Source organism: Lithobates pipiens, unplaced genomic scaffold, assembly GCF_037356315.1.
Source record: "Lithobates pipiens isolate NorthernLeopardFrog02 unplaced genomic scaffold, aLitPip1_a1.2 Scaffold_8, whole genome shotgun sequence".
Classification (NCBI taxonomy): domain Eukaryota; kingdom Metazoa; phylum Chordata; class Amphibia; order Anura; family Ranidae; genus Lithobates; species Lithobates pipiens.
The window spans coordinates 507,759,734-507,785,885 of NW_027507903.1; the positions used below are offsets into that span (position 1 = coordinate 507,759,734).

General features: G+C 45.8%; 1 long non-coding RNA gene across 1 annotated transcript; it reads left to right on the forward strand.

Moving 5' to 3' along the window:
- Positions 1 to 753: 753 nt before the first annotated feature.
- On the forward strand, positions 754 to 15,152 carry LOC143960589 (uncharacterized). Its single transcript, XR_013270349.1, has 3 exons — positions 754 to 921; positions 1,015 to 13,144; positions 13,176 to 15,152. It is a non-coding gene; the product is annotated as an uncharacterized LOC143960589 (long non-coding RNA).
- Positions 15,153 to 26,152: the final 11,000 nt, after the last annotated feature.

Consider the following 26,152-nt stretch of genomic DNA (forward strand, 5'->3'; position numbering starts at 1 on the left):
GGGCAGGGATATTTTCCGCAGCCTGGCCTGACTCCTGACCCCAATAGGCAGCCGGCCAGATGCGGAGAGGCCAGGTGGGTGAGCGACGCGGGCTGCAGAAGCAGCTCAGTTGCTTTAGGGCCCCACATGGACTTGCGGCCCGCCCGGTGTGCCCTATGGCTGCCCGCACGGCTTTTACAGATGGCACCTGGAGCCTGTTGTTCAGTCCAGTGATCGAGCAGATGTAAATTAGGCGGCCACGAGGCCCCTGTGAGGGCGAGGCCTTAGGCGGCCGCCTAATTTGCCTAATTAGAGAGCCGCCTCTGTGTTTGGCAATATATCACAGTATTAGTTATAAAGGCACAGGGTAGGAGGGGTTGTAGGCCCCCCCATACTTACCACTGAGCTTGGCCATGGCTCCAGGTGTGCGGCCTCGAGACGGCGGCAGCAGATGCTTCCCCAGGGAGCTGAGGGAGCAGAATCAAATGGGACCCCACCCAGGGCCAAATGGAGAGCAGGCATGGCAAAGGTGTAGTGATGTATCCCTAGAGTCCTCGTTGGTCGATAAAAAGTATAGGCTGTGAACATAAGTATGTTTGTCAGGCATCTAACGTAGTAGAGTAAAATCAATAGATATTGGTATAAAGATATGTATGCATGCATGCATGAATGAAAGGCCTGAGCCAAAGGTTGTAGAGCCATGAAGATGGTTAGAAACCTAGGACAACAATATCCCAAAAAAATAAAGCACTAAGAGCCAGTTCACACAGCGGGCGATGCGAGGCGACACGACTCGGGATACATCACTACACCTTTGCCATGCCTGCTCTCCATTTGGCCCTGGGTGGGGTCCCATTTGATTCTGCCCCCTCAGCTCCCTGGGGAGGCATCTGCTGCCGCCGTCTCGAGGCCGCACACCTGGAGCCATGGTCAAGCTCAGTGGTAAGTATGGGGGGGCCTACAACCCCTCCTACCCTGTGCCTTTATAACTAATACTGTGATATATTGCCAAACATATATTTTTGTTCATCCTAGGTACATTGTTACACACATCCAACCCTGAAGAGCGAGCTGGATCTCACGAAACTAGTCGGGTAGTATGATGCCCGTGTACCATGTACTACTTCTACATTTATGTACCAATACTCCTTGTTTATGTATTTTTTTAATTGGCAACCGTTGGTGTTCTTTATCCATGTAAACAATTGTATTTGAATAAACCATATACTATATTTACTACAGTTATGTTTACTGGCGGAAACAGTACGCACTTCATTTAAAGTCCCAGGCCGAATCCTTTGTTGTTTTTTATCTGTGTCCCATAGGGAGAAATCCCATCCAAGTGAGCGAATCCTCATTGTCACCAGGGTCACCAGATCTAGTGTCCACATTGGAAGATTTCCTATCTCTTATTGTTTTGGGACAACCCAATGTTTGGGATTTTTCCTACTTCCACTTTCAATGATAACAGAAAACATGACAAATAGATAGGTGTTCTAATCCCTTTCCACTTTTTCCAAAATAAAAAATAAAAATGTGCCTTTAGTTACACTTTAACCACTTAAAGACCACCCACCACATATATACTGTGGCAGGGTGGCTCTATTGTGCAAAACAACATACCTGCACATTGTTTCCTGCACTAGATACCGTGGCCGGGCGTGTGTCCGCTGCACAGAGGATGAGCCAATCCATAGAGAGGTAGAATGGGGATCTGCCTATGTAAACAAGGCAGATCCCCGCTCTGACGGGGAGGTACACAGAGATCTTCTGTTCCTAGTAATCAGGAATGGGGATCTCTGTGTTCTTCCTGTGAGTCCATCCCCCACACGGTTAGAAAACACTTGCAGGGAACACGCTTAACCCTTTGATCGCCTCTGATGTTAACCTTGTTCCCTGCCAGTGTTATTTATAAAGTGATCAGTGCATTTTTTTAAACACTGATCACTGTATTGGTGTCACTGGTCCCCAAAAAGTGTTACTTAGGGTCAAATTTGTCCGCTGCAATGTCGCAGTCCCGCTAAAAAATCGATGATTGCGCCATTACCAGTAAAAACAATTCAAAAAAATGAAAAGTCCATAAATCTATCCCATAGTTTGTAGACGTTATAACTTTTGCGCAAACCAATCAATATAGGCTTATTGAGATTTTTCTTACCAAAAATTTGTAGAAGAATACACATTCCCCTAAATTGATGAAGAAATGTTTTTTTATTTTTTTTTGGATACATATTATAGCAGAAAGTAAAAAATATTGTTTTTTCTAAATTGGCAGTCTTTTTTTTGTTTATAGTGCAAAAAATTAAAACCACAAAGGTGGTCAAATATGACCAAAAAAAAAGCTCTATTTGTGGGAAAAAAAGGACATCAAATTTATTTGGATACATTATCGCACGCCCATGCAATTGTCAGTTAAAATAACGCAGTGCCATATCACAGAAAATGGCCTGGTCATTAATGGGGTAAATCCTTCCAGGGCTGAAATGGTTAACATAAAAAATAAAACAATGCAGTCTGTGGCCCTCCAACAGTTCTGAAAGTACAACTCCAAAATGTGGACCAATAAAGCATGCTGGGGCTTATAGATGTTCACAGGCTACCTTACCATCTCTGAAAAACCTGTGTCAGAGAAGGAGCTACATGAATGTCTACGGATAAGAGAAGAGGTGGGGAAGATGACAAGCACTCTCTTTGTATTTATTCAGTTAGTACTGTATGTATGTCAGGGAAAAGTGACAGGTTTTCTTGTTAGGGCAACCACACCCCCTAACCACAAAATCGATACACCCCCTCATGGTGTCTCCAATGACTGTATATTTGTCTTTTAGAGCCAGGGGTCTATTTCTTCTGGAAACTCCATGTTGGCTCCCAAGTGTTTGAGCCTGGTGGTTCTTATTTCTACAGTGTTTGCATAATAACATATGAGTGCCCCTCTGTGCATCAGTACTGTAAGCTCAAGATAGCATGATGACATGTCCCCAGGGGGATCCTTAAAGGGGTTGTAAAGGTAAATATTTTTTCTATGCATTAAGTTGAAAAAACATCTCATAGTGCCAGCGCCCCCAGTCCCCTTGTTTTACTTACCTGACCCCTCGAAAGTCCCGTGCTCGCCCCCAATGTCCTCTTCGCTGCTCAGCCTAGCCGCTGATTGGCTGGAGTGGATGGATTGAAAGCAGTGCAGCCATTGGCTCGCGCTGCTGTCAATCACATCTAATGATACAGCGTGCCGGGGGGCGGGGCCGAGTGATACAGCGAGTGGCTATAGCTGCTGGCTGTATCACAGGAGCGCGCCTGCAAGTGCTTCTCACCATGCGAGGGAGCTCGCATGAACGTGAGAAGTACTTGCAGGAAGCAGACAGCTGCCAAGGGACCCCAGAAGAGCAGGTTCGGGGCCACTCTGTGCAAAACAAGCTGCACAGGGACTAACAGCAAGTGGGTTGTGGGAACTGGGCCTCATTCAACCAGGGAACAGCAGAGATCAGAAAAGGATGAAGGTAATAGTCTTCTAAGTACAGCAATGGAGGTGAGTATTGCAGCAAAAAGCTGCTTTTATATTTTACGAGGTGCTCGGCTACTTAAAGTGGTTATAGAGGAAGAAGGTTTTTTATCTTAATGCATTCTATGCAGTAGGGTAAAAAGCCTTCTGTGTGTAGTAGCCTCCCTCAGACCCCCTAATACTTACCTGAGCTCCATCTCTATCCAGTGATGTTGCATGAGTGCCTCGGTTATCCAGGACTCTCCTGTCTGGTTGGCTGAGACACAGTAGTGGCGTCATTGGCTTTAATATTACTTTAAGTCAGCCTTTCTCAACATTTTCAACACACAGGAACCCTTGAAATAGTTCTCCGGCCTCGAGGAACCCCTGCTAAATATTTAAAATCTACAACTCATGATACAATAGTGTGATGGTCAGTGGGAAGAATGGTCCTTACACTTGTGGTCATTGGGAAGAATTACCTCCTTACAGATAGCTAAAAAGATCAATGGTGTGAGTGGGAACTTATCTAAGAGGCAGAAATTGCTCAATGCTGAAGGAACCCCTAGCAACCTCTGGAGGAAGCCTGGTTGCGAATTGCTGCTTTAAGTTTATGTGAACCCTAAAAATAATAATATTTTATTTGCTCAGTGCTTGGTCTCTTAAACAAAATATCATTGAAATCCTTGTAATATCTGTAGGAAAAGTGACAGAAAAATGTTCATCCTACCAGAAATCTTATTAACTGATAACTTTCTGTGTGCTGTGCTTGCTGGTACACCCCCGCTCCCATGTTATGGAGTAGAGGCAGGGGGTTCTGTAGTCCTGTCCTATGGAGATAACACTACTTCTTCACAGATACAGTACAAAGAGTGAGTTTTGTTGTTGTAGGTCAAGATAGTGTGTTTCCTGAAAAAAGAAAACCAATGCAACCGCCACAGAACTGCAAAATATTACTTTTTTTTTCTGCGAGAAGGTCTATAACAGAAATAAGCTGGGAAGTAAGACAACTCCCATGTTTGCATTTCAACTGTGTATTTAGCTGCTTACTTGGAGATTCTTCTTTACAGTGCCAACATTGTTCCAGTGTTGCCGAGCACTATGCACACCTGTTGGTGCATGTGTTGCTGTACACCTCTCCATGTATTCCATATCTCTGGTTTCCCAAGTAATAAATAATGACACATCTGTGATCTCTATGACAATGGTTAGATGAATTGTATGAAATATCTGCACCTGTCCAACACACTGGGCAGCCAATAAACCACATGGCCTTCATTGTCATATTTGAATAATTAAATGATTTATTTGTATGGGTGATTACTCTAGGTCTACTCTGGTATTGCTCACACAAAAAGGTGTAATGACAAATAGCAACACATAGGACCGGGGTAGGCCACCTTGTGAGCTCAGTGTGCCAAAAAATGTTTTCAAAGAATTTAAGCGTGTCAATTTTATAACAAAAAAACTTCACACTCTCAATCACGAAAAGGATTTTTTTATAAAGTAAATGCTGTAAACTACTTTAGTAGTGAGAAAATAACATCTTGCACTCTCACACCTCAGATGACCCCCAATTCCAGCAACTCCACACCTCAGATGAGCCCCAATTCCTGCACCTTCACACTTCACTGTCCCCCCTGCAAATCTGTTTCACCACTGTATGCGCCTGCTCATCTGCCCCACTACTGTATATCTGCCCCACCACTGTACTCCCCTTCTCATCTGCCCCACCACTGTAACCCCCTGCTCATCTGCCCCGCCACTGTTCCCCATTTCTCATCTGCCCCACCACTGAACCTCTATGCATATCTGCTCCACCACTGAACCATCTTCTCATCTGTCCTAACACTGAACTTATCTGCTCATCTGCCCCACCACTGTAACCCCCTTTCTCATCTGCCCCATGACTGTACCTCCTGCACATCTGTCCCACCTCTGTTCCCCCTTCTCTTCTGCCCCACTGCTGTTACCCCCTGCACATGTGTTCCACCGATGTACCTCGTTTCTCCTCTGCACATCTGCCCCAACTCTGTACCCCCCGCTCCTCTGCCCCACCTCTGTAACCCCCTGCTCATGTGTCCCACCAATGTACCTCCTTTCTCCTCTGCCCCAACACTGAATCACCTTCTCATCTGTCCTAACACTGAACCCATCTACTGCACCACTGTAACCCACTTTCTCATCTGCCCCACCAATGTACCTCCTGCACATCTGTCTCACCTCTGTACCCCCTGCTCTCCTGCCCCACCTGTGTTCCCCCTGCTCTCCTGCCCCACCACTGTAACCCCCTGCCACACCAATAAACCTCCTTTCACATCATCCCCACTGCTCTACCTCCCTGATTTTCTGCCCCAACACTGAACCCCCACTGCTTATCTGGCCCAACACTGAACCCCCCTGCCCATCTGGCCCATCACTGTTACCCCCTGGTCTTCTGTCCCACTGCTGAACCCCCTTCTCATCTCTTCTGCCACTGTACCTCCCTGCACATTTGCCCCACCACTGTATCCTCCTGCTCTTCTGTTCCACCTCTGAACTCCTCCTGCTCATTTTACCCACCGCTGTACCTCCTGCTCATCTGCTCCACCGATGTACCCTCTTCTAATCAATGATATGTGTGATATGCAGAGTGGTGAAAGGAATCAGAGATGAGACACATCTACCTGTCCTGGCACACTCATCCTGCTCATCCACCTCTTGCATTCAGCCCATGTGCTTGTATGTGATGTATGTGATGTCACATACAAGCATCTGGAATGGATGCGCAATGATGAGCTCAGGTCAGGGGCATTTCAGCAGGATCATAAGTTGGGCCCCCACAGCTGAGAAAAAGTGGTTGGGTGTGATTTTCATCGCGCTGAATACTGGATGTGGCTTAAAGGGACACAGAATGCCAGGGTTCAGTAGTAAGTGACACAAAGGTTCAGGAATAATTTCAACAAAGTTCCCAGAAGCTCAACAGTAATTCCACAAACTGTCACCTGATTGTGGTTTTCTCAATCACAGTGAAATCCCTTCTTTCTGAGATTGGTAGTGGCAACCAAGGGAGTCATCTTCCTCCAGATGGTAGGTGGGGCTAGCAGGATTGTGATTGGCTTTAGCAATGGCCAAGACAGTCCTTCGCCTCCTCCTGGAAACAGGGACCCCCCCCCCCATCACAAAAGCTGACGATTGCAGATACAGCAAAGTTAGAAAACCGAACAATGTTTCCCATCTATTATAATGTGTGAGGGCACAGTGCCTCCCCCTCAGTGCAGGTGCGGTGTGGGGAATTCTGAAATTGGAATGCATTATTGGCTGAGTATATACACCAATCAGCCATAACTTGAGTTTGACAAGGGCCAAATTGTAATGGCTAGAAGACTAGATCAGAGCAACACCAAAACTGCAGCTGTGGGATGTTCCTAGTCTGCAGTGGTCAGAAACTACCAAAAGTTACCCATGGAAGGCAAAACGATGAACTGATGGGCTGCCAGGGTTTACTGATGCATGTGGGCAGGGCTGACCTGTGTAGTCAGATCCAACAGAAGAGCTACTGTAGTTCAAATTGCTGAAAAAGGTAATGCTGGTTCCAATAGAAAGGTGTCAGAATACAGAGATACAGAGTGCATCTGGAGCTGCAGACCGATTGGGGTGCCCATGCTGACCTGTGTCCAGAGCTAAAAGCATCTACAATGGGAACGAGAGCATCAGTACTGGACCACAGAGCAATGGTAGAAAGTGGCCTGGTCTTAAGAAATTCAAGAATGGTTTTAGGAATACAACTAGTTCGAGGAGTTGACTTGGCCTCCAATTTTCAAGATCTCAATCCAATTGAACATCTGTGAGATTTTCTGGAAAAACAAGTCTGATCCATGAAGCCCCCACCTCACAACTTTCATGACTGAAAGGACCTGCTACAGAGAACTTGTTGCCAGATACACACTGTCAGATGTGTAGTGGAGTTTATGGCTTGATGGGTTAAGGTGGTCATAACCAGTGGAGGCTGTTGTTCAACATTTGGGGGGGGGGGGGGGGGGTGCAAACGAACTGAAAAATTCTGAAACAAAAACATCAAATGCAGCCTCACTGTGCCATCATATGCAGCCAACTGTGCCCATCATATGCAGCCAACTGTGCCCATCATATGCAGCCAACTGTGCCCATCTTATACAGCCACTGTGCCAATCATATACAGCCAACTGTGCCCATCATATATAGCCACTGTGCCAATCAAATACAGCCAACTGTGCCCATCATATGCAGCCAACCGTGACACCCGCCTGTTCGCTGTCTCACCAGCACTTACCCCATCGTACGGTGGGTCAGGCCGCGGGTGATGGCGACAAGCTGTAGGATAGGTAGCGCGGGTCAGGCAGCGGCTCCTTTGTCCTCCGTGCATCTCTTCTTGCCTTCTGCTAGGCGGCCAATGGGATCACTTGTGCCTTCAGCCAATAAGGTGATGGGTATTAGTCCCGCGTCTCCTGATTAGCTGAGAGGCGGCTCAGTGTTAGAAAAGTGAATATTAATTAGCTTTTCTAACACATCTTGATGGACTGTAAGCGCAATGCTTTGCGCTCCAAGTTCACCTTTTTTGAAGTCTATTAGAGCCTATGGCTCTAAACAGGTGCTTCAAAAAAAAAATCACCCCTGCCGCTGTAATTCAGATGGCCGACGTTCAAAAAAGGGCCAGATGGCTGAATAGTGGGTGGCAGCGGCAGCCATGGATAGATCCATGCGATGCATGAATCTATCCATGAAACAGATAGGGGGTGGCTGGAGATAGGGGGCGGCACCCGTGCGCCCTTAATGGACGCACCGCCACTGGTCATAATGTTAACTAAGCCTGTGCCAGTATTAGACTCAGGGTACCATAATTAGTCCCTGTACACGCTGTAATGTGACTGGTTAGACATGCCCACTCTTTAAGACACTAATGCATTCCAATTTCTGTGTGAGGACACTTCTGCTGAGGGGTGTGGCTTTTACTCAGCTCTGCCAGCACAGAGCACTGCAGTGTGAGAGCAAAATGGGTATTTTAGGGCATTTCCAACAAAAATCAGTCAAAGATCATGACATGCAGTGAAGGTGGGAGACTTCAACCGGGCTTTACATTTAATAATCCATCCTAATAAGACCCCTACATGAAATTTCAATTTTCTTGCAGAGTGCCCAACAGAGCCCTGAAACTCATGGACTTTTATTATGCAATATTAACTTCAGATAGGAAATTGGCACTTTAGTCTGCCCTTCTGTTGCCTCACAATTAGCTTATTTGCACTTGAGGTTTGCTGTAAAGGAGAACTCCAAGCAAAATAAAATCATCTTTGAGCTCACCTAATCTCAGGTTTTGTGCACTTGCTGTCACTATTTTTGTTCTTGAACTACAGCAGCATCTGAACTGAATGTTCTTTCACGGTGTTCCCAATGCTCTGCAGATGGACCGTTCCTCAGCATCCTCTCTGGGATCGGAGAGCTATGGTCCCTGCACTGGTCTTGATGACATCAGAGGACCTTCAACCACCAGAGCATAGAGAAGAACAGGTTGCAGGGTCTGGTATAGTAGCGCAGAGGAGACTGCAGAGCTACTACAGGTAAGGAAATCAGCTTTTCCCATCTAAACAATGTTAATGTGTGGTATAATGTGCGTTAATGCACATGTATTACATGTATTAATGCAGCTCAGAAATTTACATGTGTCCTAAAAGTGCATGCAAATACAAAGTTCTGGATAGTATATGGAAAAGTTAAAAACTCAAGTAAGGTTTTTGTTGATTTGTTTGTGGCCACCAGGAAGATGAATCTTCCCTATCTGTCCCAGTCTATACTGTCTTTTGAACAAAAAGTGATGGGAAGTCCAACATTTTGCAAAGGGATAAGAAAATAGAAATTGAGGAAATCTTCCAATGGGAACACCTGTTCTAATGACAACTTACTTTGAAGCTATTTTCTCTCACTTCCTGTTGTGTCACTGGGACAGGAAGCAAAGGAAAATGTCCCAAATGTGTTTTATCAGTGGAAAGATCCAGTATGTATACTTACTTTTCTCCGCCTCTTCTCCTTTTACTGTGGTAGTAGCTCTGGCTGCTGATATAAAACAACTGCATAGGGGGCATGATTGGTCAGATAGCATACCTACATGCCACTACACAACACAAATGAAGCAGATAAAATAAAGATAACACCGAATGATTCCACAGCAGATAGTGCCTATCATTGGTCAAAACACAAAATGCATGAAGCATGAAAGTGAATCATAACTTCACAAAAACTTGCTACAAAAATGTACTGGAAAATTCTTGATTATGCAGAAGCACTATTGTGGACCAAGCCTTACAGACAAAAATATATATAAAAACCCTACAGGCTTCTTAACAATTCCCAATCAATCCAAAATCAAAAAATTTTTTTGGGCTTTACATATAGTTTAAAGTGGTTGTAAATCCTTACATATACCCGGTGATATCAGGTGATACATGGCGATGAAACAAATCCTCCTACATAGGTAGTACCTGTTTACCTGCAGTCTTCTCTACATCCTTTCAAGGTCCGGAATTTATAAAGCTTGTCTGAGTTGCAGTAAAAAAGGGGACGGAGAGCTAAGTTACACTCTGAGAGCTGATCGGAGGGAAGGGACACACCTCCTTCACACAGCTCACAGGAGCAGAGCTAAGGCTTTCAATCAGCTGGAGATCCCTCCCCTGTGACCTTTTTCTTTTGGTGTCAGGAAAACTTGCCAGAAATGATTCATGCTGATTTCTAAATAGGTTCCTTTAAGCTAGTGCATTGTTGGTTCACTTACCTTTTCCTTCGATTTCCCTTCTAAATGTTTTTTTTCTTTGTCTGAATTTCTCACTTCCTGTTTCTCCTCAGTAAACTTCACACCATCATCCGAGTTTTGTTTAGTCAGCCAGAACAGCTTACTGAACAGCTTACTGAGGAGGAACAGGAAGTGAGAAATTCAGACAAAGAAAACAAAGAAAAAAAACATTTAGAAGGGAAATTGAAGGAAAAGGTAAGTGAACCAACAATGCACTAGCTTAAAGGAACCTATTTAGAAAATAAAAAACAAACCTTTACAACCCCTTTAACTGAGACAAATACATACTATAGAGAGATATGCTTTGTTCCTATTTCATGTCTGAGGTTTGCAACCATTTTAATGGTTTCACTGTCAGGCCACAACATATAGTGTTCCGTCCACACTGTGGAATAATCTATTATATGTGCACAATGACTGCATAGCATCAGGGGGACATCTTTTTTCAAGGCAAAGAAATATAGAAAAGAGCCATAGACATGAATGGATGTGCGTGGCTGTATTTGATTATATGCTAGTGCTCATGTAAACCCTCATATAGCGTACAGCTATGCCAAGGATAGAATATTTTCTATTCTTGGAATACACTCGTACACTAAGACCCCTTTCACACCACACCGCCCAGTGCATCGGCGGTAAAACGCCTCTATTTTTAGTGGCGTTTTACCGCCGGATTTGCGGCGCATTTCGGACGCTAGCGGGGCGCTTTTACCCCCGCTAGCGGCCGCGAAAGGGTTAAAACCGCCGGCAATACGCCGCGTTTTGCCAGCGGCATTACAGCGCTGCCCCATTGATTTCAATGGGGAACAGCGGTGGAGGAGCGGTAAACACACCGCTCCTTCACCGCTCCAAAGAAGCTGCTGGCAGGACTTTTTTCTGACGTCCTGCCAGCGCACCGCTGTAGTGTGAAAGCCCTTGGGGCTTTCACACTACACACAATGGTGCAGCTTCTTTAGGGCGGATTGCAGGCGCTATTTCTAACACTATAGCGCCTGCAAAACGCCCTGGTGTGAAAGGGGTGTAAAGGAATTTTTATGCATATTGCTGAGTACAACCGCCAACACAGCCATGTCTATGGCCAGCTATAAGCTGCGCCTAGCCTTCCCAGGCAAAGGAAATAAGCTGAGATATAGGTCCAGGGGCTCAGGCCACCCATGCCAGCTCTTATCTTTCAAGAATTTTTATTTTTTTAGTGATACAATTAAATAACAGCGTTTTATATCTTTATTTTTTCAGGTCATTAATGTAGAATTCCGTATGCGGTAAGTTTGTGGAGTACACCGGACAAGACTGGAGAGCCTTGCTGGTGTTTCTAGGCCATGTGGAGGTTCATGCTAGCAGTGAAAGCCCAGAATCGCTCAGAAGAATCTATATTCATATTCGTATAATGTCTGCACCTTGCCATGACTAATATTTAACCTCTCCAGTGCAAGCTGCCATGTGCAGGACTGCCAGAAAACATCACACACAAGAAAATCAGGCCAGCCTGGTCTAGGAAATTAGAGCTTAAACAAAATAAATCTTAAAAAAAAGATGTCTGTACATTTCATGGATGATCAATATTACAGGGAATTTATCTATTTATAGAAATGATAATCTTGATAAAGGTTATCTTGAATGGTACAAATATTTGATTGCACCCTATTTAATGAAGACCTACAGTTTATCTTCAGCCCAAACGTTATTTTATTTTTTTGGATAGAGTGGATAAAAAGAACCCAATTGGGGGACTTCCATCACTTCTTGTGTGGTCACTTGGATAGGAAATGGGAAGTCTCCTCAACGCTAATAAAAGTAAATGACCTTTCTTTATTGTGCATTATGGGACACAGAGCAGCCTTTTATTTCTTATTCAAATGGTTATGCGCCACCTAATGGACACTGAATAGGACACTGGCAAAAAGACAGCAAGTGATCTCTTAAATAAGTCCTCCAAAACAGGAAGTACCTCATTTTTTTTTTTTTTTTCCGTGGGAAAAGGTAGTTGAACTGTATAAAACAGGAAAGGGACAAGGCCCTCCACATATTAGGTGTGGTTTGGGCTGCCAAGATGTATCTGAAATTGAGTGCCATAGTTAGATGGACAATTAGATTTGCTTTTTGTCCTTCCTGAAGGACCAAAAAATGGGCAGTAGGCTACTAAGTCAGCCATTTCCTGATGGATTCATGTCTTCCGGGTACCGCGGCTCCGGCGCTGTGAGTGGCTGGAGCCGCGATATCGTCACTTCCGTGCACGCTTCCAGCCCAGAATCCCCTGTGCGCATGCGCCACTGCAGCCAGCGGCTCATTGCGAGGGGAATATCTCCTAAACCATACAGGTTTAGGAGATATTTTTTTTACCTACAGGTAAGCCTTATTATAGGCTTACCTGTAGGTAAAAGGTAAAAAAAAGACTATACAACCGTTTTAAAGGATTTTGCTAGGTGAATGTAAGAGCTGCTGAGGATGCAACATTTTGCTGCAGTGTGTTGGCTGCTGTATAGTTCTTTTTGGCCCTTTGTTGGTTGCTGTGTCCCCCTCCTCTCATGGGCATTGCTTTAGGACATCCCTATGAGTAAGGAATAATAGGCTGCTCTGTGCAATGTGATACGCTAAAGAAAAATAGATTTTTGACTTACCTAAAAAATTAATTTGTTACAGTACACTGTTACTACCTATATAAAAGGGGTTATAAAGGAGAGGACCTGTCTTTTTGCCAGTGTCTAAACACCTGCAGACAACAAAATAAACCTTGACCAACCACCTTTGTAATATCTTTCTATAAAGTACATGTATTAGCATTATGGCAGGCTTACCTCCCTCAGTGCCCTCCTTTAGAGATGTGACTTTTCCACTCCCACTTGTCATTCCATTGCCTCCCTTGCCATCTTCTTTCAGTCTTCTTCTAGGTTCCGGAGTCTTCTTTCAGTCTTCTTCTAGGTTCCTGAGTCTTCTTTCTTCAGCCAGTGTTCTCCATTGGTTGGCCATGGGTGACCTCACTCCAACGAATGTGCACCGGAGTTAATTAACCTAGATGAAGCAAACAGTGAAGGGCAGATGTATAATTGGAGCAAGAAAAGCTGGAGAGAAGTAAAACAGCAACCAATCAGATATCATGTTTCATCAACAGGCAAAATGAAACAAGGAATCTAATTTGTGGCAGGGGGTAACTGTACCAGCCTGTATCCATATTATCTTACTCAAGTGGTTATACACATGCTGATAACAGGCAGCCACTCGTCTTTGACTTAAAGTGGAAGTACATGCAAAATCTAAAATCCGTGCATCTATAGTCACCAGGCATCTTACACTTAACTCTCTATCCCTGTAAAGAAAAGAGGAGTATACATAACTTTCTGGAAGCCGATCTGACTTTCTCCGACCCGACCTCCAGCCCTGGAAGCTCTGTAGAGCAGTGGTCATCAACTCTGTCCTCAGGGCCCACTAACAGGCCAGGTTTGCAAGATACAGTAACTGAAATACATGACAGGTGATATCATTTGATGCTCAGTGATTGCAGTATTCTAGTCTGCATCTCCCCAAGGTAACACATAAAACCTGGCCTGTTAGTGGGCCCTGAGGACAGAGTTGATGACCACTGCTGTAGAGGACACGGATGACAACGGCTGTGAAATGAATGGGAAGTGACATCACCTATAGACTACTAAAGTTACTATGGGCCTTCCGCTGCCCTCTATCTCCTCTGCACCCGCCTACACAGAGAAGCCGTGTTCAGAAACTGACCGGAAACTGACGGGAACTGAGTGTATTGGTGCAGAAAAAATGCAACTACACAGAACTACATGGAGCTGCATCTGGTGTGAACTGGCCTAATGTTGTTGTTCAATCTGAATGCTGATGATTGATTCAAAGTTTAAATTATGGGTGGAACTCCGTTTTAATTAAAAAGTCAAATATAATACAATTATATATGTAAAAAATACATATTTTTTTAAAAACTGTCATTTTCGGTTTTCAACTAAGTGCATCCTGCATTTTTGGTTTTGGCACCAAAATTCCCATTCAGTGCACCTCTGATAAAAATAAATAGCCCATAAAGGGATTTATGCTGCATTATTCACCTTCAATCCAGAGATTTCCCCCACAGTACTTTTCTTTGCCACTAAGTGTCCTCAGTCTGATGGTCATCATCATTCTACACACTTCCTCTGAGCCCAGGTCTTCCTGGAGCCACCCCCCCCAACGTGTGACTGGACAGTTCAAGAGGAAACAGTACAGTGATGAGCTCATGTCCCTGTCACTCTGCTTTCTATTCTTATCTGCGCGTTTCTTTTCAGTCCATTAATTTATCGGCTTCTTGTGCCACTTCAACCTCTCACACTCTAGCCCTGCTTTACATGGACTACAGGAGGCTGATACAAGATCCATTCACATACTTACACGGCTTGCAATAAAAGAAAACAAAAAACTTTTAATGTTGTATTAATTATTAAAATACTGCATTCATGTGTGTCTTTTTATCTGCATAGAGTTCAGGTTTAGGGCCTGTTCACTCCAGGTGTGATTGGACTGCATTGAGCAGCTATTCCAGGACAGTCCCACACCGCAAACATGGCAAAATGCTTTTGTCTCCTACCTGGCCGGCTCACACCACCTTGTTGTAGTGGAGTATGCTGAGAAACGTACGGCACGCACAACGTTTAGAGCAACGCAATCTGCCACCTGCAGCCAATAGAACTACTTGCCGCCCACGCTATAGCTGAAAGAAGGCTGCAGCCTGGCCTTTTATTGCTAAGAGGGTGTCCATAGACGCAGAGGCGTAACTAGCATGTTCAGGGCCCGGGTGCAAGAAACCATGAAGGGCCCCCACCAGGGACGTTGCTGGGTCTACAAAAGATCTCGGGGCTAGAGCCCATAGCAGCAAAGAAAAGAAAGTCATACACTTGGGCGGGCATACACATGTATATTAGATATATATATATATATATATATATATATATATATATATATGTGTCATTACATATCTGAGTACGGGTCCCCCACTTACATCAGGGACCCCAGAGAACTTTCCTACTTACATTAGGGTCCCCAGAGAGCCCCCCCTTACATTAGGGTCCACAGAGAGCCTCCCTTTACATCAGGGTCCCCAGAGATCTCCCCTTACATCAGGATCCCCAGAGAGCCTCCCCTACATCAGGGTCCCCAGAGAGCCCCCTCCTTACATCAGGGTCCCCAGAGAGCCCCCCCTTGCATCAAGATCCCCAGAGAGCCCCCTCCTTACATAAGGGTCCCCAGAGAGCCCCATCCTTACATTAGTATCCCCAGAGAGCAACCCCTCTTACATTAGTGTCCCCAGAGAGCAACCCCTCTTACATTAGTGTCCCCAGAGGGCCCCCCTTTACATCAGGGTACCCAGACAGCTGACACCCCCCCCCTTCCATAGGTTTCCCTGTACCTGGCTGGTGGAGGTGGGAGGCGGCGATCAGCAACTCTATGGTGTCCACAGGCAGGGGGATCTCCCTGGAGCTTGTAGTTCTTCTCCCGAGTGTATACAGTGGAGAAGAGAGGGGCCTCTGACCAGGGCATGTATCAGAAACTGTGTACAAGCAGAGCGACTCACTGAAAGTGAAACTGATACCTGCCCGGGTCAGAGGCCCCTCCCCTTTCCTCTCCACTGTATACACTGACACTCGGGAAGAGAGAACTACAAGCCCCAGGCACATCCCGCCGCTCACAAGCACCATAGAGCTGCCGATCGCCGCTTTCCACCTCCCCCCAGTGCTTTCTAAAGTGCCAGCCAGAGGTGCAGGGGAGATGCCAGGTCTTGGGCCCCCCCACAGCAGCAGAACGGCAGGGCCCAGTCGCAAGTGCGACTGCAGCGACCCCTATAGATCCGCCGCTGCATAGACGTCCTCCGGAGCAATCGCTGTCTGACGGCTGATTACGTAATGTAAACAGAAACTCGGTAATCTGTAATTTTATTTCCTTAGTGTGAGGAGAAAAAAAAGCCCATCACCAGCCTCTGTCAGAAGGACATCAGTTCCTCACTCAGAAAGCCGCGGCTGTGCCCACCAGTGTCATCTGCCAGTGCCCACTGTGCCACCTACTAGTGCCACCTATCAGTACCCACCTGTGCCACCTACCAGTGGCAACAGTGCCACCCATCAATGCCCACCAGTGCTGCCAATCAATGCCCATCAGTGTCACCTACCAGTGCCACCCATCAGTGGTCATCAGTGCCCATCAGTGCCACCTATCAGTGCCACCTATCAGTGCTGCTTATCAGTGTCACCTATCACTGTCCTTCAGTGCCACCCATCGGTGCCACCTCATCAGTGCTCATCAGCTCCACCTATCAGTGCCGCCTAACAGTGCCCAGCAGCGCAGTCTATCAGTGCCCATCAGTGCAGCCTCATCAGCGCACTTTAGTGAAGGAGAAAAATTTAATTTTTTCAAAACTTTATAACAAACAATGAAACAATTTTGTTTTGTTTTTTCAAAATGTTGGTCCCTTTTTGTTTTATTTAGGAAAAAAAAAAAAACATCAGCAATTAACTAACACCAAAATAAAGCTCTATCTGTGTGAAAAAAATGATAAAAATTTCATTTGAGTAAACTGTAGCATGACCGCGCAATTGTTATTCAGAGTGACTGCGCTGAAAGCTGAAAATTGGTCTGGGCAGGAATGGGTGTTTAAGTGCCCAGTAAGCAAGTGGTTAATAAAATGTCACTGTATGGCATTTCAATACAGTTTAATTAAAATAAAAGCAAAAAAAAGCACCAGGGTCGACACATTGGCACTGCTTTCACCCCACCGCACACCAGCGGATGTGATCTATCTGTGTTTCGCTGAACCAGCCCATGGAGTTTCCATTTATTGTTTCCATATTGAGGACTAGTGATGGACGAACTTCCGACGGGACGTTTCGCGAACGCGAAACGCGAACGGACACAAACGTTCGCGAAAACGACCGTTCGCCGCGGGCTCCATTGACTTCAATGGGAGGCGAATTTCGCAAACCTTTAGGTCGAATTTGCGGCCACGGGGTAATTATTAGGGGGTAGCACGTAGTCCCACCACCTGGACAATAGCATAATACATGTATGAGGTGAATTTGGGATCGATAACTACAAGCATTTTTTTTTTATTTGGGAAATTGTTCTGACAATTCAGGACTATGGAGCTAATGAAGGCAATGGAGGAGAGGGAAGGTCAGGGACCAGGGTAGGCAAACAAGAGGGTGCAGGAGATACAGAGCACTGACAGCAGCACCGTAATACAGAGCACTGACATCAGCACCGTGACATACAGCGCTGACAGCAGCTCCGTGACATACAGCGCTGACAGCAGCTCCGTGACATACAGCGCTGACAGCAGCTCCGTGACATACAGCGCTGACAGCAGCTCCGTGACATACAGCGCTGACAGCAGCTCCGTGACATACAGCGCTGACAGCAGCACCGTGACATACAGCGCTGACAGCAGCTCCGTGACATACAGCGCTGACAGCAGCTCCGTGACATACAGCGCTGACAGCAGCTCCGTGACATACAGCGCTGACAGCAGCTCCGTGACATACAGCGCTGACAGCAGCTCCGTGACATACAGCGCTGACAGCAGCTCCGTGACATACAGCGCTGACAGCAGCTCCGTGACATACAGCGCTGACAGCAGCTCCGTGACATACAGCGCTGACAGCAGCTCCGTGACATACAGCGCTGACAGCAGCACCGTGACATACAGCGCTGACAGCAGCTCCGTGACATACAGCGCTGACAGCAGCTCCGTGACATACAGCGCTGACAGCAGCTCCGTGACATACAGCGCTGACAGCAGCTCCGTGACATACAGCGCTGACAGCAGCTCCGTGACATACAGCGCTGACAGCAGCTCCGTGACATACAGCGCTGACAGCAGCTCCGTGACATACAGCGCTGACAGCAGCTCCGTGACATACAGCGCTGACAGCAGCACCGTAAGCAGCCCCAGGAGGAAGTCAGCACAGCACAGGGATGGTGTGATCCCCTCATAATAAGAACCCCCAGGAGGAAGTCAGCACAGCACAGGGATGGTGGGAGCCCCTCATAATAAGAACCCCCAGGAGGAAGTCAGCACAGCACAGGGATGGTGGGAACCCCTCATAATAAGCAGCCCCAGTAGAAATATGACACCGCTCAACCTCTTCAAAGAGGAGGGTAGGGGCATATAGTACGGTGTGCTTTTTTGGGTCAGGGAAGTGAGCCAAATGAATTAAGAAGGTCTGTGTGCTTGATTCCAAAAATTGTTTATAGACATATACATGGTCTACTGATCACATGTGTTGAATTCCTCCGAGATCCATGCCTCATTCATTTTTAGAAATGTGAGGTAGTTAACACTGTCGTGAGCTAGGCGAGTACGCTTATCGGTCACAATCCCCCCTGCTGCGCTGAACGTCCTTTCGGACAGGACACTGGATGAGGGGCAAGCCAACAGTTCGATTGCAAATTGGGCAAGCTCTGGCCAGAGGTCAAGCCTGCCCACCCAGTAGTCTAGGGGTTCATCACTCCTCAGAGCGTCCACATCGGCCGTTAACCCAATGTAGTCGGACACCTGACGGTCTAGGCGTTCCCTGATGCTGGATCCGGATGACACCTGTCGATGGGTCGGCTGAAAGAATGACCTCATATCCGAAGTCACCAACACATCTTCAAACCGGCCTCTTCTTGCAGGCGCTGTTGGATTGGTACCCGCAAATCCTTCTCTGGGAGTGGGAATTGCTCCTCTGCCAGCGCACGCAAAAGCAGAATGCAGCATTTCTCGAAGCAAGGCCTGGAAGTGCTGCATTCTGACAGCCCTCTGCGACGGCGGTAACATTTCCGCCATTTTGTGTTTGTACCGGGGGTCTAAGTACGTTGCCACCCAGTACTGGTCCTTGACCCTCATGCTTTTTATACGGGGGTCCCTATTAAAACACTGGAGCATGAAGGCCCCCATTTGCACTCAAGCGGAAGGTATGTGGTGGTGGTGGTGTTGTTGGTGGTAGTGTCTTTGGGGGTGCACATAGCAGAGAGTGAAGAAGAGGGTGCAGATCGAGAGGATGAGGAGGGTGCAGAAGAATAAGGCTGAGTGAGCCACTCAACCAAGTCTGGTGCGTCCTTTAAAGTAATTGAACGCACCTTCTGCAACTTCCCACTTTGGCTCAAGGCTGTTGCTCCTGCCCTACCCCTACCACCCCTGCGGAAGGGCCTGCCTCTTCCTCTGCCTGTCATTTTTTAAATCACCCTGTGACAAAACTCTTAGTCCCTATACCGCTGAAGGACTGCTGCAGTATAGGGCAGCGGTCAGCAGTAGTGCACGTCAACCCTATGTATTGTGGACCGATAGCGGTCCTTACAGAACAGCAGACTGTACTGCACTCAGGCCTATGTACCGTAGCACCCTATACCAAGTTACCAGTCCTTATAAAAACTTTTGTGGACCAAGCAGGTTGTGTGTTAGTGTTTAGCAGACTGTGCGTCAGTCCCTATACCGCTGAAGGACTGCTGCAGTATAGGGCAGCGGTCAGCAGTAGTGCACGGCAACCCTATGTATTGTGGACCGATAGCGGTCCTTACAGAACAGCAGACTGTACTGCACTCAGGCCTATGTACCGTAGCACCCTATACCAAGTTACCAGTCCTTATAAAAACTTTTGTGGACCAAGCAGGTTGTGTGTTAGTGTTTAGCAGACTGTGCGTCAGTCCCTATACCGCTGAAGGACTGCTGCAGTATAGGGCAGCGGTCAGCAGTAGTGCACGTCAACCCTATGTATTGTGGACCGATAGCAGTCCTTACAGAACAGCAGACTGTACTGCACTCAGGCCTATGTACCGTAGCACCCTATACCAAGTTACCAGTCCTTATAAAAACTTTTGTGGACCAAGCAGGTTGTGTGTTAGTGTTTAGCAGACTGTGCGTCAGTCCCTATACCGCTGAAGGACTGCTGCAGTATAGGGCAGCGGTCAGCAGTAGTGCACGTCAACCCTATGTATTGTGGACCGATAGCGGTCCTTACAGAACAGCAGACTGTAACGCACTCAGGCCTATGTACCGTAGCACCCTATACCAAGTTACCAGTCCTTATAAGAACTTTTGTGGACCAAGCAGGTTGTGTATTAGTGTTTAGCAGACTGTGCGTCAGTCCCTATACCGCTGAAGGACTGCTGCAGTATAGGGCAGCGGTCAGCAGTAGTGCACGTCAACCCTATGTATTGTGGACCGATAGCGGTCCTTACAGAACAGCAGACTGTAACGCACTCAGGCCTATGTACCGTAGCACCCTATACCAAGTTACCAGTCCTTATAAGAACTTTTGTGGACCAAGCAGGTTGTGTATTAGTGTTTAGCAGACTGTGCGTCAGTCCCTATACCGCTGAAGGACTGCTGCAGTATAGGGCAGCGGTCAGCAGTAGTGCACGGCAACCCTATGTATTGTGGACCGATAGCAGTCCTTACAGAACAGCAGACTGTACTGCACTCAGGCCTATGTACCGTAGCACCCTATACCAAGTTACCAGTCCTTATAAAAACTTTTGTGGACCAAGCAGGTTGTGTGTTAGTGTTTAGCAGACTGTGCGTCAGTCCCTATACCGCTGAAGGACTGCTGCAGTATAGGGCAGCGGTCAGCAGTAGTGCACGTCAACCCTATGTATTGTGGACCGATAGCGGTCCTTACAGAACAGCAGACTGTAACGCACTCAGGCCTATGTACCGTAGCACCCTATACCAAGTTACCAGTCCTTATAAGAACTTTTGTGGACCAAGCAGGTTGTGTATTAGTGTTTAGCAGACTGTGCGTCAGTCCCTATACCGCTGAAGGACTGCTGCAGTATAGGGCAGCGGTCAGCAGTAGTGCACGGCAACCCTATGTATTGTGGACCGATAGCGGTCCTTACAGAACAGCAGACTGTACCGCACCCAAGCCTATGTACCGTAGCACCCTAGACAGACCAAGTTACCAGTCCTGATAAAGAGCTTTGTGGAACAAGTGAGTTGTGAATGATTAGCAGACTGCAGCAGAAGGGCAGCAGTCAAGTATAATATTCTTTCTATATTTGGAAGAAAGAATATTATACGTGTACAAGCCTATTACCGTACCACTGATACCAGTCCTGAAAAGAACCTTTGTGGAACTAATAGTAACAGCAAGTCTTTAAAATTATCCTCACTGCCTGACACACTGCTTCCTGCCTGTCCCTATACAAATTGGCAAAAAAGAGTAGGCTGGAACGATTAGCTGGAATAGCTCTTTTGTGGACCTGATAGTAACAGCTAATGATGATGATGATGATGATGATGAAGAAAGACTAATCTGGCTGAGCTGTCCCTAAAATAGCAGCATACAGCGCTCTGTCCCTTTATCTAAACTGACAAAAGAAACTCAGGCTGCTGACCTAACACCTATACCAGTCCTGAAAAGAACTTTTGTGTACCAAATAGCTAGCGTTTTCTCTGTCCCTACTCCACACAGGATCCTTTCCCTACAGTGACAGAAGAAAGAATGTAAAATGGCCACCGGATCGGGTGTATTTATAGGTTAGGGGGAATGTCCAAGTGTCCATGAGCTGTCATGTCTCAATTGGTTGTCCTGTAACACATGATAAACGTGTCACGAAAGGTTAAAGTTCTTGTATACATTAAACACGTAAGTCCGCCGGGGCGAACGACGGAAAAAGGCGTTCGAACCCGCGGACGGCGAAAGTCGGAAATTCGCCGCGAAACGACCGCCGGGCGAAACGTTCGTCCATCACTATTGAGGACAACCATTTAAAAGATGTAACAACAAATTCTATATAACTGTAATAATATCTCTGGTATCTTCTGCCCACTGTGGCTCCAGACAGATTTGTTTTTAAACAGAAGGCACACGTTTTTTTTTTTTAAGTGTATCTATGGTCAACATATAAAATCATATATTCATTTCCACATTGTGTTTCTTGCCTACTCCTATTAATCTGAATGATCTTGAAGTTTATAAACTTACGTTGTGATCCCTGCACGTTTCTTTCCTTGAATCCTGTGACTGGTAGTCATTATGCCCTGTAAGTAGGCACCACTGTGTCACACAGAGCCTGCCTTCTAGGTGTTGAGAGGATGAGTCTCAGGAGGTGGAGTCAGTACAGGAAGCACTGATAGAAGGCAGCAATGTACCATGGGATATGTAGTCCTTAGAAATTGAAAGTAAATAGCAGAGGGGAGGCTACAGGAAAGTGAGAAGGGAATCCAGGAAGTTGTGAAAAGAGGTGGCCAGCACTGAGCACTCACGAAAAGAGGTTTTCATGTAAGCTTATACTGGATTGTAAATTGAAATTGTTTGTATTGTTATTTCAATGCTGATGAGTACTACTTGGACCCTGAAGAAGGGGACACACCCCGACAGCTTGCCCTGAAAAATTGTATGTTAGTGCAAATAAAAAAAGTATCACGGACAGTACTCAATTTTCTCTGTCACAATTGCACTAATTGCAGGTCTATAAATTTTTTTTTTACCAAAAATATGTAGAAGAATACATATTGGCCTAAACTGAGGAAAAATACCACCAGAAGAAATCTCTATTTGTGGGGAAAAAAAAGGACGTCAATTTTGTTTGGGTGCAAAGTTGCACGACCGTGCAATTATCAGTTAACGCGACAGTGCCGAATCGCAAAAAGTGCTCTGGTCAGGAAGGGGGTAAATTCTTCCGGAGCTGAAACAGTTAACTCCCAAACCAAAAATTGAATATGTTGCAGCTAATCAATCATCAGATGCGGTGGCTGCATCCGTTTTCTTCTTTTAGGCTTTTCCCCTCTGTTTTCACCTGATGTTCTGGCCAGTAACACACCTCCTGTAACGTGCCTACACTCTGGATGAAGGACCAAAGAGGGCACCTTTAGACAACAGCATTATCAGTCTGGGGGGTGGGGGGAGGAGTGTTGATGTACTAGCAGATTTAAATACACTGACACATTGAAGCCAAATTCCAGCTAATAATTTATAGGCAGTTACAGCAAGCATTTTTTTTTAATCATTTGTCATAGTCAGTCTTATTATTTTCATGAAATGGTCAGTGTTATTCCTCTAACTGCAAGAGAGCTTCTTTTGAAAAACAGAATGGCTGGCTGGATCGCCAGATGAAAATAGAAAAAAGAGAGCCTAAAAAGGGAAACTACTGCAGCCATCACATCTAAGAATTCATAAAATGTTTAACTGCTTCTCAACCACCTCACGCAGATATACTACGGCGGAAGGGCACGTACAGGCAGATTAACGTACCTGTACGTTGCCCTTTAAGAGGCGGCTTACGGGTGGGCGCACGCCCGCTGGGACCTCTGTGTCTGCGGACCCTGTGGACTCGATGTCCGCAGGGATACACTCGCTCGTCTCACGTTGAGCAAGAATGGGGAGATGCTAATGTAAACATGCATCTCCCCATTCTGCCTAATGACACTGACACTGATCACAGCTCCCTGTGATCGGGAGCGGTAATCAGTGATGTGTCACACACAGCCCCTCCCTCCCACAGTTAGAACCACTCCCTAGGACACACTTAGCCCCTAATGCGCCACCTAGTGCTTAACCCCTTCACTGCCAGTCACATTTACACAGTAATCAATGCATTTTTAATCACACTGATCGCTGTATAAATGTGAATGGTCCCAAAATCACGGCAAAAGTGTCCGATGTATCCGCCATAATGACGCATTAACGATAAAAATCGCTGAACGCCGCCATTACTAGTAAAAAAAACATTATCAATAAAAATGCCATAAAACTATCCCCTATTTTGTAGATGCTATAACTTTTGCGCAAACCAATAAATAAACGCTTATTGCGATTTTTTTACCAAAAATATGTAGAAGAATACGTATCGGCCTAAACTGAGGAAAATTTTTTTAATATATTTTTTGGGGATATTTATTATAGCAAAAAATAAAAAAAAATTGCGTTTTTTCAAAATTGTTGCTTTTGTTTTTGTTTATAACGCAAAAAATAAAAACCGCAGAGGTGATCAAATACCACCAAAAGAAAGCTCTATTTGTGGGGCGTCAATTTTGTTTGGGTACAACATTGCATGACCGCACAATTGTCAGTTAAATTGACGCAGTGCCGAATCGCAAAAAGTGCTCTGGTCAGGAAGGGGGTAAATTCTTCCGGGGCTGACGTGGTTAATGTTTATTCCCGCTTTAAGGCCTCATGCACAATGGATGTTTTTGCAGTTGCTCATAAGGGCATCAGGCATTTTTTCCCCTGCATGTTATCTTATGTGTCCATGCACACACAGGCTTTTAGCAGCATTTAGTGGCAGGTGAGTTTAGAGGCAGGAAAAAAAAAACTGCCAGTGCATCAAGGAGCAGCAGACTTTGGGCAGAGAAAACGCTTGATGCATGTAAACGCGTCTAAGTGCATCTAAACACGCGGTAACACTAGGTGTGTTTAGCACTTAAGCGTCAATTAATTTCAATGGCCAGAATAAAATATTTATTCTGGCCAATTAAATAAATGAATCACTTCAGCCCTGGAAGGATTTACCCATTTCCTGGCCAGGCCATTTTTTGCGATACGGCACTGCATTATTTTAACAGACAATTGAGCGGGTGTGCGAAACTGTATCCAAATAAAATGTATGTCCTTTTTTTCCCCACAAATAGAGCTTTTTTTGTGGTATTTGATCACCTCTGTGGTTTTTTATCTTTTTTTTGCTATAAACAAAAAACAGACAATAGTAAAAAAAACTTTTTTTTATTTATTTTCTGCTATAAAACATACCCAATAAAAAAACTCAAACTTCTTCATAAGTTTAGATCAATATGTATTCTGCTACAGAATATCTTATCTTTTTGAAAAAAAAAACAATAAGTGTATATTGATTGGTTTGCGCAAAAGTTATAGAGTCTACAAAATAGAGGAAAGATTTATGACCTTTTTTTTTTTTTTTACGAGTAATGGCGGTGATCAGCTATTTTTAGTGGGACAGATCGGACACCTATCTGACATTTTTGACACTTTTTTGGGAACCAGTGCTAAAAATATGCACTGACATTGTACTAATGACACTGGTGGGGAAGGAGTTAACATCAGGGGCGAACAAGGGGTTAAATGTGTTCCCTCAGTGTGTTTCTAACTGTGTGGGAGTATATGCTGCATATCAGAAAGACAAGATCCTGTGTCATCCCCTGTCAGAATGGAGATCTGCCTTGTTTGCTATGGCAGATCCCCGTCTGTCACTGCGGGGAACGATCGCGGGTGGCTGGTGGAATATCGAGTCCACCGGACCCGATGATTGGCTCCCCTGCTGGCCAATGGGCGCGCATGCCCACAGTGAGCTGTGTACGAGCCTGACGTGCACTTACGGCACTTTGCGCAGCCGAGCTAAGCATGCTGGCCGCCATGCGGTTAACGCCCATGAGATTGACGCCTGTAAACGTGCCTAAAAGCTTGTAAAAGTGTTAGGCAGATTTACAAGCGCCAGGCATTTCTTTTCTGAAAAAACACTTCTGGGAGAGTTTAAAAAAAGGCCATGTGTCTATGGGGCCTTAAAGCGGAGTTCAGCTTTAAAAAAAAAAATTTTAAGTCAGCAGCTACAAATACTGCAGTTGCTGACTTTTAATAATCAGACACTTACCTGTCCCAGGGTCCAGCGATGTGGGGGAACAAAGCGCCGCTCATGTCCCCCTCCTCTCTACGGCGCCGGCATAGTCACTATGCATGCCCAGCTGTGGCTTCACAGCCGGGCACGCACTGCGCATGAGCGAACTGTGTGGTGCGCCATGACTGGCCGGGTAATCATCTGGGGCCTGTGACATGTCCCAGATGATTATGGAGAGGGAGGGGGAGAGGTGATCTCCCTTCTGGTGACACGGTGCGCAAGGAGGAAGTGGGAGCTGGAACCCTCTAAAAAGAGGGTATCCGCTCCCCCCCCCAAAAAATTACATGTCAAACTTGGCATGTCAGGGG